This window comes from Schistocerca americana, chromosome 2 (genome assembly GCF_021461395.2).
Source record: "Schistocerca americana isolate TAMUIC-IGC-003095 chromosome 2, iqSchAmer2.1, whole genome shotgun sequence".
Lineage (NCBI taxonomy): Eukaryota > Metazoa > Arthropoda > Insecta > Orthoptera > Acrididae > Schistocerca > Schistocerca americana.
Genome location: NC_060120.1, coordinates 678,102,571 through 678,117,686, shown reverse-complemented (window position 1 = coordinate 678,117,686; position 15,116 = coordinate 678,102,571).

The following is a 15,116-nucleotide window of genomic DNA, read 5'->3' as shown; positions in this document are numbered from 1 at the left end:
TGATATAATTTAGTCTACAAGAGTCAGTGTCCCCCCAAACACATACAGTTGTTCCTTTCACTGCATTGAAACTTGGTACCATCTGAGAGGCAAAAGTGACCAGGAACTCGCTGTCTCATAAATTCGTACGCACTCTACAATTATTGTTTATTTTTAATTATTATCATGCTTGATTTATGAAGTAGATTTTCAGTTCTTGTGTGTCAAGCTTTAGTAGAATATCAAGGGACATGAATGATCGTGAAATACCCGGTGGTTACAGTTAACGTGCTGCTACTCGTAGAGGTCCAGTGTGTGCTGTATTCACCGTATGACGGAGAAACTTGCCAGTTATTCTAATGCGTTAATGAGGGACCGATTTGTACTGTGGAAAAATTAGTTCCAGTTTTGACCACTAGGTGCAGATCTACCTATGTGAATGCAAGGAAGACTTACAGAAGTGTTTCCATACGAAGGGCTTGTTCCAGTAGTGGTACAACTCCATTTTTGTTCATTTTGAGATACAGAGTCCTAAAGTTAATTGAGCGCTGAAAAATCTGCAGCTGAGATACCAGAAATATTCAAGCATATGGCTTTTTGCTAGGGATGAAATTTTGTTTCTGTTTGTTTGGATCATTAATTTCAGAAGCATTATAGGCAGAAAAGTGGAGGTAATGGACTTGTACCACTACTGAAATAAGCCCTTCATATGTAATGCTTTAGGAATAGGACATGGAAGTAAAGGTAAAACAAGTGAGAAAGTCATAATGTTGATTTTATTATTAACAGCCTCTTTCACAGTTTGTTCAAATTGAACTCCTGAGACGTCGAGGAGATGCTGTACAGCGCCAGATTTCCACCTGGTGGCCACAATTGGAACTAATTTTTTCCAGAGTGAATCGGTTACATGTTAACACATTAGTGTATTACCGAGTTTCGCTACTATACGATAATTACAGCTAATACTGGACTCCCACGAGTAGGTGCATTTTCATTATATGTAAAAAACATCAAAAATCATGAATTAAATCAAATAATCTACGTATACATGAAGAAATACTTTCAGAATTGCCTATACTTTCAGCTTACTCCTCGGTATCCAAGAGAGTATAATCATAGGATTTAATGCACAAAGTACCATGTACGTCTGTTGCAGTATGTTGTTATTATGATAGGGATTTCCCTTGACACACTGCTATGTTGCAGTGTGCTATGATCGGCACATGCTTACACTTAACTCTGTTTCCCAACACATGAATGTTTTGACATAATCACTTGTTCAAGAGATGACTATGTTGAACAAAAAATGGTTCAAATGGCTCTGAGCACTAAGGGACTTAACATCTACGGTCATCAGTCCACTAGAACTTAGAACTACTTAAAACTAACTAACCTAAGGACATAACAACACCCAGTCATCACGAGGCAGAGAAAATCCCTGACCCCGCCGGGAATCGAACCCGGGAACCCGGGTATGTTGAACACTTTGCCGTTTCTGCCTCTGATGTGGATACAGTTACGGAATTCAATACAAGATGCGTCTGCAAAGTTCGGTGAATAGTCTCAGAAAATATAGGGAACAAGACTTACAAACAAAATATTGTTATTGGCCTCGAAAACAATCTCCATTAGCCACAACACACTTCTGACATCGATTGTAAAGCTGTTCGAAACTCAAAAAACCCCGTCTTGTCTAATCGCTCGAAACAGCATGATCATACATTGTTGTGTATCCGCATCATAACGTAAAATGGAATCTGGTGCTAACAGTGCAGTCAAGAGCCGAGGCGACAGTTAATGGTACGATGTTCATCATCTTTCCACTTCTCTAGGGTAGCAATTCGCCATGGATCAAGCCCTTGCTGTCGAACTAGGCGACCAATATTGTCTTAATATTGCATCTTGTCAGTCGACTCTTTTTGGGCGGCGGGGATGCCCTTACAGTCGCTTTGTCTCTGGACCGTACTGGTGTCACTACGCCTCATCTCCTGTAATGATTCGGATATCCACCAACGCGCGACCACACTGCTTCCATAAGAAGCAAAAACCAACAGGTTTACAACGGATGTCGGAAGTGTATTGCAGCTAATGGTGGTGATTACTTTGAAGGACACTAAACGTAGGCGTCCGCTGTGGCCGAGCGGTTCTTGGCACTTCAGTCCGGAACCGTGCTGCTGCTACGGTCACAGGTTCGAATCCCGCCTCGGGCATGGATGTGTCTGATGTCCTTAGGTTAGTTAGGCTTGAGTAGTTCTAAGTCTAGGAGACTAATGACCTCAGATGTTAAGTCCCATAGTGCCTAGAGCTATTTGAACCATTTTGACACTAAAGGTAATTTGTTTGGAGCTATCGTTTCCTTGGTTTTCTGAGACCATTTACTGAATTTTTCACATGCACCTTTTAACTATATTGTTTTCACATTTTACTGTCACGCGTTTGTGGTAGTTTCATCTTCAGCTTACCTGACCCGTTAACAAATGATGGTACAGCATTCCAAGACAGTTTTCTATTTTCCGCATTCATAAACTGGTTTGGTTAGGAATGTTGTGAACAGCACTTCGTGTTACAGTAGATATACGATGTCTTTCTGAAATAGGTCATAATTTCTGCTATTTAATCGCAGTTTCTTGCTCTTAAAAATAAAAGTTATTCTTCTCTAAATGTCTGTAGATTACAAGAGGTTCATAACAAATAGTCTTGTAATGTGCGGTTTTATAGCTCTCACGATAGGTAAGAGAGTTAAGTACGACAACTGTGGTGTCTTGCCGGCCAAAGTGGCCGTGCGGTTAAAGGCGCTGCAGTCTGGAACCGCAAGACCGCTACGGTCGCAGGTTCGAATCCTGCCTCGGGCATGGATGTTTGTGATGTCCTTAGGTTAGTTAGGTTTAACTAGTTCTAAGTTCTAGGGGACTAATGACCTCAGCAGTTGAGTCCCATAGTGCTCAGAGCCATTTGAACCATTTTGTGGTGTCTTCTTTCTGTTTTTATTGGACATACGCTCCTTATTACAAAACCTGTGAGGGCAAGTTACTGGTGACTTGGAGTGCTGTCCCAGTGCTTTTTAAGAAAATGACCAGAGGTTTCGCTATTGTTTGTGTTATGTTCCGGTGTTCCTGCCTCAATTGAAATTTTCGTTAATGGAGATATGCTATTTACAGAACACTACTAGCTGTGAAAATGTAGTGGCGATTGAAAATTTCTTCCGGTTTGGGGACAAATACCAAGTAGTAGTGTTAGTAAGTCAAAGGTGGAAAAGCAATGAGAAAGAAAGTTTGAGGTCAGGCTCCGTTACATTGAGGATTAGCATATATGGACAGTTTACACTGGAATCGTTTCATCTTACTGAGTCTTCATTGACTTCATTCTCATTGATCCATTCATTACATCTCAGTGTATTAAACACTGCCGGTTAGTATTTTTCTTACCCCCCAGAATTAGACAGCCAAGCATCCTTCAGTTTCGAAATAAATTATATTTTGCGCTACAAAAAAGATAACTAGCTCACTCATCACAACATCCATGTCTATACTCGTGTCATATCCACAATAGATTCAATAAGCTAGAAATCTGATTGATGGGAGAAAAATATGGAGAGAAAAATACATCCATATGGGGCGTGTTACGACGCTGACGCTTCATACGTCGCCTGATAAAACTGTTCGTCTCACCTGTCATTTACGGTGTTCTATAAATGATTCAGACATAATGTTCGAAGTACCAGCGTTCCTCCCTAATACAAATTTTAGATCACCGCTACAGTCAGTTGAGAACAGGTGGAATGTACCTTCTCCCACAACCCGTGAATGAAGAACTGCATCAATATTTGCTACGTAAATCAACTTGATGCCACACCAAAGAAAGAAAAACAGTGGGTTTCAGGCAGGTAATGGTCGCCGTGGCCACTGGACTGATTATCCCTCACCTATCCACTGTCCAGGTTACTGTGTCTTAAGGCTACATCCTTGACGCTTAATGGAATATACTGAATGCCCTTGATGCGAACTGCTAATTGTATGCTGTCCAAGAAAACCAGTCACTGTGTTTCAGAAGGAACATGCCTGAGACTGGCCGCTTCATAGCTTCGAATAAACATTTTTTGATCCAAAATTATGTGGAATTTCTTTCTCAGTTTTACATCTGAAATAAGACTCCGATGGAAAGTGGTCCGTTTCAGATAAATCCTGTAAAATAAAAGCGTTATCTTAATTTCGTGTTTGTCTCTGCTGTAACTTGCTTCGCTATGTACACACAAAGTGAGCGCGCCAGAATCAAACGTATCTCTGCCACCAAGAAACTCTCAACAGTTACTCCAGTACAACATAATTAGCGGCAAATTTAAACTAGTAATAACGATTGTGAGTAAAGCAAATATCGTTGTCTGTTACTTAGCATACCGTTTTCCAGCCGTCAACTTCCTGCATTTCGTGGCACTAGACTACAAGAAAACCTTGCCACCTCACGATGACCACGAAGATGTGCAACAGGGACTTCTCCAGTACATACTGGAGTACAGGCAGAGAGGCTTAGACAAGCCAGCTGAAGCTCACGAAAAGTCTATGTAGCGACCGAAGAGCGTTAAATGACTACTAGCAAGTTGATATTAGAACTAACGCGTAAACCAGAGCTCTAGAGCCACGCGCATCGGGCAAAAATCGTGGAAAAGCCGAATCTTTTTTACGTTTAACTTATGAGAATTTATTGCAATAATCACAGACGAAACAACAGTCAATACCACTATCTTATCAAAATAAGTTTCTCTTGACATAAACCTCTATTAAGGACACGATTCACAATGAATGCAAGCCAAATATAGAGAAATAATCAATGAATTTTTCCTTCGAATCTGAACTTACACTGTAATGACACATTCTAAAATATGAGAAGCGTGTGCCGAACCAAGATGCGAACACTTGCCCTATGCGGGAAATATTTCTTTCGACTGTGTTACGTAAAAACTACTAACGGGCTTACTGAGAGCTTCCATTTACCTGTATTACCTATCGTACTCACGTGTCGAATTTAAGAGTCCAGTGCAGAAGAGCAGTCTTAATTCGCCAGGAAGTTTCTCTGTAAGTAAATTCATTAAATGTTTGCAAAGAGCCTCATGTAAAAACATACGAAACATGAGAGATGGTTACAGTAATGAGTGGAAATGCACACTATTATGTTTGAAGAGGACTATTATAGCGTTTCATTCGAGCAAACATCGTTGTAGCGAGAAGTTCTCGAATGAGATTGAATTTTGGTAACTCCATAGAAATCTAACCAACTACTTGCACGTAGGTACCAAAGCTCACACATCACACTAAGCTAATAAAAATAAGTTATTCATATTCTTTTAGCGAAAATAGCTCCGAAGTAAGCATTTGTTACACGAAACTGCAATGTGGTCGTCAACATTCTCCTACAGATCTTCTAACAGAGGTACTTCTCGTTACAATCAATCATCAAGTCTTTAAATATAATTGTTGACTTAGATATGTTCTACACCAGTTATTTCCCCAGGATTTTCCCCATAAGTTTCAATAATACGGGGTCTAGTTTCTGGAGGCGAAATGATCATATCTAGACGTTGTTATGCCACAATATTGCGTGTGGGAATTTTTGTCGTCAAGATAAACGTCACAGTTTTGAACATATCTCACATGCAAAACACTGGGAAGGAAGGAGAGAAAAAAATAAAGCCGTAAAGATCAATTAGCGGATTAGACTTAAACCAACATGTGAAATTTACTTATGATGTTGGCGTAAGCCACATCGGTGCCTACGTGCTCTCAGATTTCAATGCAAGAGACAGAACATGAATTTTTTCTGTTATACTGCATTTTTAGCAAGGACGTGAGACAGATTCCATGCAAGCTGTTATCCACCCAATCGAAGAGGTTGAAAAATCAGCCAACAAGTTTATTAACCCTTGACCTAGATTGCGATATCTGTCAAAATATCTGCTTCAGTACTGGCCTTGTTACATCACATGATGGTACAATACTGCAGATAAAGCGAGGCCGCTAATTCTGAAGAATATATTTTTACAAATATCGAAATTCAGGTCAAGGCCTAATAAACTTTTATTTGCAACTGGTTGGCTGATTTTCCAGTCTCTTCTGATTTACACAGTTGCTGCTTCGTAGCCAATTTTAAGATTTTGGAACCATCCAATTAATTATTCTTCATGTAAATGTTGCTATATTCAGTCAACACCGACACAGCACAGATCGAATGATCCTGTTACTGATAATGCAATTAGCTGATTTGATGCTGGATGAGACGTTTCCCGTCATGTATCTTCGAAGGGAAGTGTTACTTTTGGACATAATCGCATTAGTAAGCGTAAGCTGCAGACCATATTAATTGTTGGGTTGTTAAACTGGGATCAATGGAAATAAATGATAATATGTCCCTGAAGCCTCATTTGTTTTTCTCATCCACATACAAGCAGTAACTCATTAAACAACGGGAGATTTATTTTGTACAGTTAATTTAATATTCTAATCGTTAGTTACACAAAACACATCTTATTATACGTGTTTAATTTTTATCACCTTCATTGTCAACGATTCTGAAGAAGAAGCACTTTGAAATACCAGTATTTACGAGGCTCTTGAATAACATCAATGTTTACTGACATAAACACTACTGAACCAAGTATCCCTTAAAGAAGGCAGTATTTTCAGTCACATAAAATCGTCGGCGCATTATCAGTGCTGTAAATGAAACAATCTCATATTTTCCTTATAAGTGCATAATCGTTAGAAGTCATTACACTGAAAAATAGATCCACATTAATCAGTGTAATTATAAACATACATAAGACATAAAAATATTTAAAAAATGCCACAAGTACTCGTATTTCAGGAGCAACAGTAATACTGTTTGCAATACGTAAGACGGAAATGTTTCTAAGTAATCATTTCATTTTCTCTAGCATGGAAGCCTTCTGCGCTCTGAACGTTATCCCTGAAGAAGTATACCAGATCCTTGTAGATGTCTGTTTATGATAAACCCCAACTAACTTTAATGATGCATAAGAAATGTTATATGTTGTAAGTCGAACTGGCTTAATAGAGGTAGAAGTAGTAGTAGTTTGCGATAGACTAAATTGTCGATTGTAGTGGCCTCAACATTTCCCTCAACCATGCGGCTGTCTGTGGGGCTGAAAATAGGAAGAGATATCCCGGTAGAAATCCAGAAAGCGTTCTTTTTTTTTCTTTCATTCAATTGTTTTCCACTTTCGCATTCCTTCTGATTTAGTTTTTCTCTCGCAGATATAAATTTTCATTCTGATTCGTTTTTCATATTTCTACTTAGAACAATAGCCTATAAATGCCAGACTGCTTTCTGTCATAACAAAGGACAGAGCAGCGATGAGCCTGGAGTATAATTCTGAGAATACGTAATAGGAAGTCGATATCATCGCTTCAGTCTTTGTACACTAGGTATTCTTTTGACTTGAAAGATAATAGTAACAAACTATGCATACTGTTTATAGGCGCTTTTTGAGTCGTAAATTTATGTTCTCGGTAAAATCTCTATGGACGCATGGCTGATTAAATCGTTTTTGTCCTCCTGTGAAATACATTCACGTCTGGGCTACAATACAAGCTTTGTTATCTTTAATTAGGTAATTCCGTACATTCTCTATACAAATTTTCTCTTATGATTCAAAAGTCATCGTTAATTCTTGCGACTTTTTTACGCTTGGATTACTTGAAGAATAACGTAGATATTCAGAATGGAATTAAACTTCATCTTTCCAGCCCATTACTGTCCTGTCTAGTGGACCCAGCTGTAGTGAAATATAGTAGAACGTCGTGACAAAAGTTCTTTCTGATAATCATCTAACTCGTCGGTTGATAGCTTTTACGAAAGTGTCCAAATCCCTATAACGAATGGTGCTTCACGTGCTGTTTCCGAAACAAAAAGGCAATCAAAATTAGTGCGTCATATAATAATAAACGGTACAATTACCTTTCATTTAAGGAAGAACACCAAACTAGTGAATACAGAGAACGTTTATAATGCTTGAATTTACGCTTAAATGCATCAGGAATACGAACTATAAACCTGCAGCGATGCCATACGTTTACTGATTGATATCGAGAAGTCCATTGAAGATATTCATATATTTCGTATACTGTCAATTACGGGAAATATTTTAGCTATTTTATGGTCGTACGTAGTAGTTATTTGTGTGCCGTAGGAGTGAACCAGAGGTGTGCCGAGGGCCGATCGTCCAGTACAGGCCAGTCGTCCGAGCGACTCCATCCTGACATTCGCAATGATGTGCTCAATGCTTGCCAGAGTTCAGCTTCTGCGCACATCATATTTTGCGGCTCTGATGTTATTTTTGTGTCAGTTTTGTAATATAATCGTGCTCGCCGTACGTACGTACGTGTATGTGTATGTGCATGTGTGTGTTTGTGTGTGTGTATGTGTTAAAGATGTCATTGCTACAACCATCTAGATTTTGTAACCATTTTTTCTAATGTGTGTGCTAATACCCATTATAAGTGTATAGAATGACTGTTACTGGTATTACGGAACTATCAGCATTGTTTCATGTGATTTGTCTCATACTATAAGTGTTATAAACCAATGTACAGTTTAACTACGCTACTCTTAAGGAAGCCCTGCTTTCATTAGGTGTATATTATTCATGAGCCAACATTTGTTGTAACATTCATGAACGGTCTCGTCATATTTTTTTGAATACGTGGATCTGATATCGAGATCCGAATCATATGTTTCTACATTTTCAAAGCTCAAAATACCTTATTGAACACAGTGACCTAACATGCTCTCAGTAACGTAAACTCCTATTTTTAATGGTCAAGTACAAATTGTTTCACCGTCTTAATGCATCTGCTGTCCAGAATCAAAAAAGTGGAGTAAGATAATAAAATATTGAGCATGGCTTTGCAAAGACACGATAACGGAATTTGAATGTCTTCACATTTTCTGAAAAATTTGACAAATGTTCCCCTTAGCACTAAAAATATATGTGATACTTTTTAAGTGCAGAAAAATAATTTAGCATTTCAGTGTCCTTGTGATAACTACAAAAAATTATTAGTTATTGTTCATGATTCAAAATGATACTATCGATGATTCTTCACATGTCTTTGATATCTGAACAGCAGAAACGTGCCGACTTCAAAAAAAACTTCAAAGCACTATGGCTGTGATAACGTTCACTGAAGAAATGAACTATAGAACACTTGAGATCTATTCGGCAAAAGACATTGTACATTTGTCTGTGTCCTGTCTAACCTGTACTTTCGTTGTTGATGCATGTAATTTCTCTCTTGGTTTTCTGTGTAAACAGTGTGAAAATGTGCAATCTGTAAGCTTTTTTCGGTGTATTTATTGTGATGTTCTCTATTAAAGATATTACATGTAATCCTATTGTACCACTCATTTACATTTGAATACAAATTCAACTACATTCGGGGTATGATAGGCTATTTCGTTTCAAAAGGAGTTGAGTACTGAAATCCGTTCCGGTAAAGGGTGAAAATTATTGAACTACATGAAAAAAAACGTAAGTTAGTTACAAACTAAGGTCTGCATACACTTTATCCAACATGTAGGCGTCTGTACAGATATTTGGACTTAGGTTATGACACGTTCCCTATGGATGCCATCACTGACGATGATGTGGCGCAGACGAATAGCGAAATTCTGCATGACCCCTGCAGTGTCGGAACATCGATGCTACCGATGGCCTCCTGAATGGCTTTTTCAGCTCAGCAATGGTTTTGGTGTTATTGCTGTACACCTTGTCTTTAATATAGCCCCACAAAAAGGAGTCGTATGTGTTCAGATCCGGAGAATATGGCGGCCAATCGAAGCCCATGCCGTGGTACCCAAAGTGCTCCTCCAGGGCATCAAATATTGCCCTGCTTCGATAGAGTCGAGCTCCATCTTGCATGAACCACATCTTGTCGAAATCAGGTTTACTTTGGATAATGGGGCTGAAATCATCTTCCAAAACCATAAAGTACCGTTCGGTTGTCACCGCGCCATCAAGGAATATCGCACCGATTATTCTGTCACTGGACATCGCACACCACGCAGTCACCCTGTAACCTCCCCCTCACTTATCGACCTTAATGACAGTGAAAAATTAAACCACGTGTACCTAATGGAAATTTGGGAAAAGCAATCGTCACCGAAGTTAATTTGTCGGTAAAGAGGGAGGAAAGGGTTACATCTAAATGAAAGGAAAAATGCAAATGAAACTGGTGGAAATTAATTTTGAAAAGGGGTAAAGTTAATAAAGAAAGTAAATGTGCGGCCGTTACGTTAACAATTAACTAGCGGTAATTAGATATTTGAGATTTGGGGAAATTATGGTCGCCAGTCCTAAGGACAATTACTGTAGTAACTGAAAAAGAAAGGTTATTACACATATAATTAGCACTAGAAGCGTGGCAACTGAAGGTTGACACGTGTAGTGTGAAAACTGAAAGTTTGTCAGAAGTAATAAATTTCGGTACACTCTGACTTAATTTAGCAAAAGAATTAATAAAACCGGAAAATCGAAAGTTAATTTAGTGGCTGAAGGTAATAGTGAGCTTTCTTTCTGAAGCACACCGAAATTCAGTAAAATACGGTTAGTCTTGGACTACCTCAACAATCATTTCAAAAGCTACTTGAATCTACGCAATTTAGAAATAAGAGATTTAACTTTGAACTTGAATTAAATGATTCTGAACAATTAACAATAGTAAAATTTAGTACGTACCAAGCTGAGCTGCAGTCACAGGTAAGCTAAAATGCGGTAACAAAACTCGCACTCTTAATTTGTGCTTGTGTAATCTAAATATTGTAGCCAGCTATGAATACCTTAACTGAACTTTGAAATTAAAGCAGTGAAATCGAATGATGCTGGCGTTTGAATTTCAACGACACTCGGGTTCATTCCGGAAAAGGAAGGGACCCTGCTTGATAATGCAATTGGGACAATGAGCAACAAAGGTTCATGCTACGTTGCTGTAATTTAGTTATGAAAATGGAACAGTTTGAAAAGCTGAGGTCTGCCTTACAGTTCTAAAACTTTACGTGCTTCCAGTCTTCCTTGTTAGTTGATTGGTTTGAAGCCGTCGATCGAGGAGGTGGCGACAGTCACTCACTGTCGGCCGTCGCTGTTGCAGAAGCTGTATGTTGGCGCGCCTTCTTCTCGACACGGTCACCAGGCGAAATGGGCTCTTGATGTGCGCCAGCTAATGCTTCCAGTCCGCGACACCGTGTCAGAAACTATCATAGCAAGCCGAGCGCAATTACATGCTGCCCAGCCCCGAAAGCGTGGCAACTCGCGGGAGCTACACACAACACACCTGCTCCATTGCACCACCCCAGCCAGACTCTCCCTCTGCTCGCGCTCCACGCGACAGAGTTAACACTACCAAAGATCCTAAACACTTTGGTTCTCCACACGACCTATCGATGTATTCGTTCGATAGCATAGTTTTCCCTAGGCCAGACCCAGCGTATAAATACAAATAATATTCACAAAACAAACCAATTATAAATCGACGAAAATGCATATATATACAAGTAGTAAAACAATTACAATATACAGAGACACAGAAATGTCATATCTTCAGGTAACAAAAAAAGGAAAAAAATTTGCAGTGCAATAGATGGAAATAGGAGGATATGCATTTCCGGCGTTACAACCCGCTAAGAGTGCAGAGACTACTCGATTGCGAAATGTGGATTGTGAGTCCCCAAATGCGCCAGTTTTGCTTATTGACGAAACCATCCAAATGAAAGTGATCTTCGCCGCTAAACCAAACCATTCAGCACATACTAATTTCCACCATGCCCCGCTGCCGACCGTGCAGTTTCAAGGTCCTAATGCAAACCGTTCAGAAGTTGTGACGATTATATCTCATATCGTTCGATATTTATCACCCTATACGCTCGATGTGTGATAAGCTATTTTCTTTCAGACGCAGTACAATTTAAGGATCTCTTTTCAGTAATGACAATGTCTTACACGGAAAACATGGCGTTGTTATATTTGATTGCCTTAGCCATGAAACTTACAAAAATGAGTGATTTCAGATAAAGTCTTCCACAGTTTCACAGAAAGATCATCTATTTGTAAGTGTGGAAATGTCAAACTTTCCAAGAGCCGTTACTTCACAAAACGCTTTTTCATTGCTTCTGTGTTCCCTCTGCTCCCTTGGATGTGCCTAGAATATTCCAAGTGTTAAAGCACGTGGAAAATGTTTGAAACATTCATCTGATCTCTGTGCCAGACAGTGCTTCCCTCTGGCGTACCAAGTACCATGCGTTAAGGGCTCCTCCACTTGGTTCACGCACAGTTTGCTTGGAGTATAGAGTGCGTGTAAAGTTCTGTCTGCATTAATAAAAACATCTCTACAACTGAAGGACATTATCTGTGTTTCGACAACAGCGAAAAAGTTGGAGAAATGAACAAACAAAACAATGCGTGACTGGAAAATTTTATGAAAAGTCATTATTTTCTCAACAACGCAGTAGTTTCTACACTAAATTTTGTAACATCTGATCCCAAGAACGAAGCTGTCTAACAAACAAAAGTCAACACCCAAAAAATTTTTCTTTAATTTTGTTATTATTTTGAAGAATTTTAAATGATATGAGTAATACTTTACAAGCTAAAGCATTGTAGCTGTGTATGTAAGTCCGTCTTTATAAAGATGTTTGCGGGATCTCAGCTGTTCAGTACAAAATGTCGAATCACAACTCCTTCAGCTGTCTAAATTTCCAATTGGTATAGGGGCTATCATTCAGTGTCTGGTATCCGTAGATTTTTGACACAGCGATACCTTCGTCATCACTTTGGTCAGCAAGTGATGATCGAAGGGATCACTGTGTTAAGATACCTACGGAATGAGCAGTACTGTGTCAGTTGAATCTGCTCAAATGTTGTGCATAAACGCAAGACGCCTCTACCAATATGTTACTCAACTAACCACGCATACATCCAAGTGATCGATACACCAGTTACATATACATGGTGAGGCAGCTAAGAAAGCCCACCGCAGCTTTATCCAGGATGATAAGATATATAGAGGTGCGGTTTTGGCCAAGTTATAGCAGTCAGTATGGCGAATTTCCTGACGTTCGTAAGTAATTTTAATCGTTTATAGTTGCCGAATAACAACACCGAATTTTGTTTTTTCTGGTGTAGCTCTATGTTTTTTTCAGTGGTACTTGAGAGAAGCTTCTAAGAGTACAACGACGTAACATGTATGGGACGTGATCATAATCAAGATAACAACGCCGCCAACCACTGTCCCGCCGTCAGCAGACGAGGTTCAACAATCGTCTGCCATATTATATCAAATGTGAACGAGCACATAGCTCGTGTACGGTTCGTCTTCTTACTATCACGACTGTCATACCAGGTGGCGCAATTATTGACCTTCAGCATTACTACAAACTGTAACGTGGTTCTGGAGGAACTGTAATGGACGTTGCATTTCATATGAAATTAACTGCACCATGGGCTCGTTTTATAAGGCATTTAATGGCTGCGGAAGTCGACAGTGTTTCCTCATAGAGCTCTCGTTTTTAATTTTCGCAACATTTAAACGTTTAGCAGAGTAAAGTTAGGCGAGTGTGCAACCATTTTGCGTTTCTTTAACGACCGTCCAAGTGGTCATCAATGTTCTCTTAAGATGGCCTGCCATTACATGTGCGAACTGGGATATCCGTCATGTTGGTACCACACTGATTGCTTTATATCCATTGGGAAGTCTTCCAACAACTGCGCCAGCAGGAAAACCTTAGGAACTCGAAATATGGTTCAAATGGCTCTGAGCACTATGGGACTTAACTTCTGAGGTCATCAGTCCCCTAGAACTTAGAACTACTTAAACCTAACTAACCTAAGGAGCCGGCCGGTGTGGCCGTGCGGTTCTAGGCGCTTCAGTCTGGGACCGCATGACCGCTACGGTCGCAGGTTCGAATTCTGTCTCGGGCATGGATGTGTGTGATGTCCTTAGGTTAGTTAGGTTTGATTAGTTCTAAGTTCTAGGCATAGTGCTCAGAGCCATTTCATTTAACCTAAGGACATCACACACATCCATGCCCGAGGCAGCGTTCGAACCTGTGACCGTAGCGGTCACGTGGTTCCAGACTGTAGCGTCTAGAACCGCTCGGCCACCCTGGCCGGCGAACTCGAAATACTTGAATAAATTTAGGTACCCACCAATAACACAGAGACCACTGATGCAGATCTTGAAAACCACGCACCAAACGTTGATGAACTAAGACCGTTGTTTCTGTGTACTTCTTTGAGTCAGCTTCTATTTTCAGCTGACGGTTATTGCATATTGCAAATACTGACTTGCCCATGTTTTTAAACGACGCTTCTTCCGTAAATAAAATTTTGCATAGATATGGCGCATCAGTTGCACTTTTCGTAGACAACATTTGGAGAATTGTAACCAATTTCGGAAGTCATTGCCATGAAGCTGTAAGTGCAGCGAAACGAGAAGAGGATGAAATACGATGGAATGTAGTGCTTGCAGAACACTCATTTAGTTGATCCCTCTCGTACTTCCAAGAAGAGTCATTTGCATTGTGTGTTAGTGGTGCTAAAATGTTAGTTTCGTTTCTTTCAACAGTTGCTCTTTTTTCCTCTTGGCGTATTTTATACTTCACGCTTCCAGTCTGTAGAACATTTTTTTCTATCGTATGCAAAGACAGATAGTGGTTGGCATGCTCAGGATACGCTTCAGCAGTACAACCGTACTGCTGCTCTAATACACTCCTGGAAATTGAAATAAGAACAATGTGAATTCATTGTCCCAGGAAGGGGAAACTTTATTGACACATTCCTGGGGTCAGATACATCACATTATCACACTGACAGAACCACAGGCACATAGACACAGGCAACAGAGCATGCACAATGTCGGCACTAGTACAGTGTATATCCACCTTTCGCAGCAATGCAGGCTGCTATTCTCCCATGGAGACGATCGTAGAGATGCTGGATGTAGTCCTGTGGAACGGCTTGCCATGCCATTTCCACCTGGCGCCTCAGTTGGACCAGCGTTCGTGCTGGACGTGCAGACCGCGTGAGACGACGCTTCATCCAGTCCCAAACATGCTCAATGGGGGACAGATCCGGA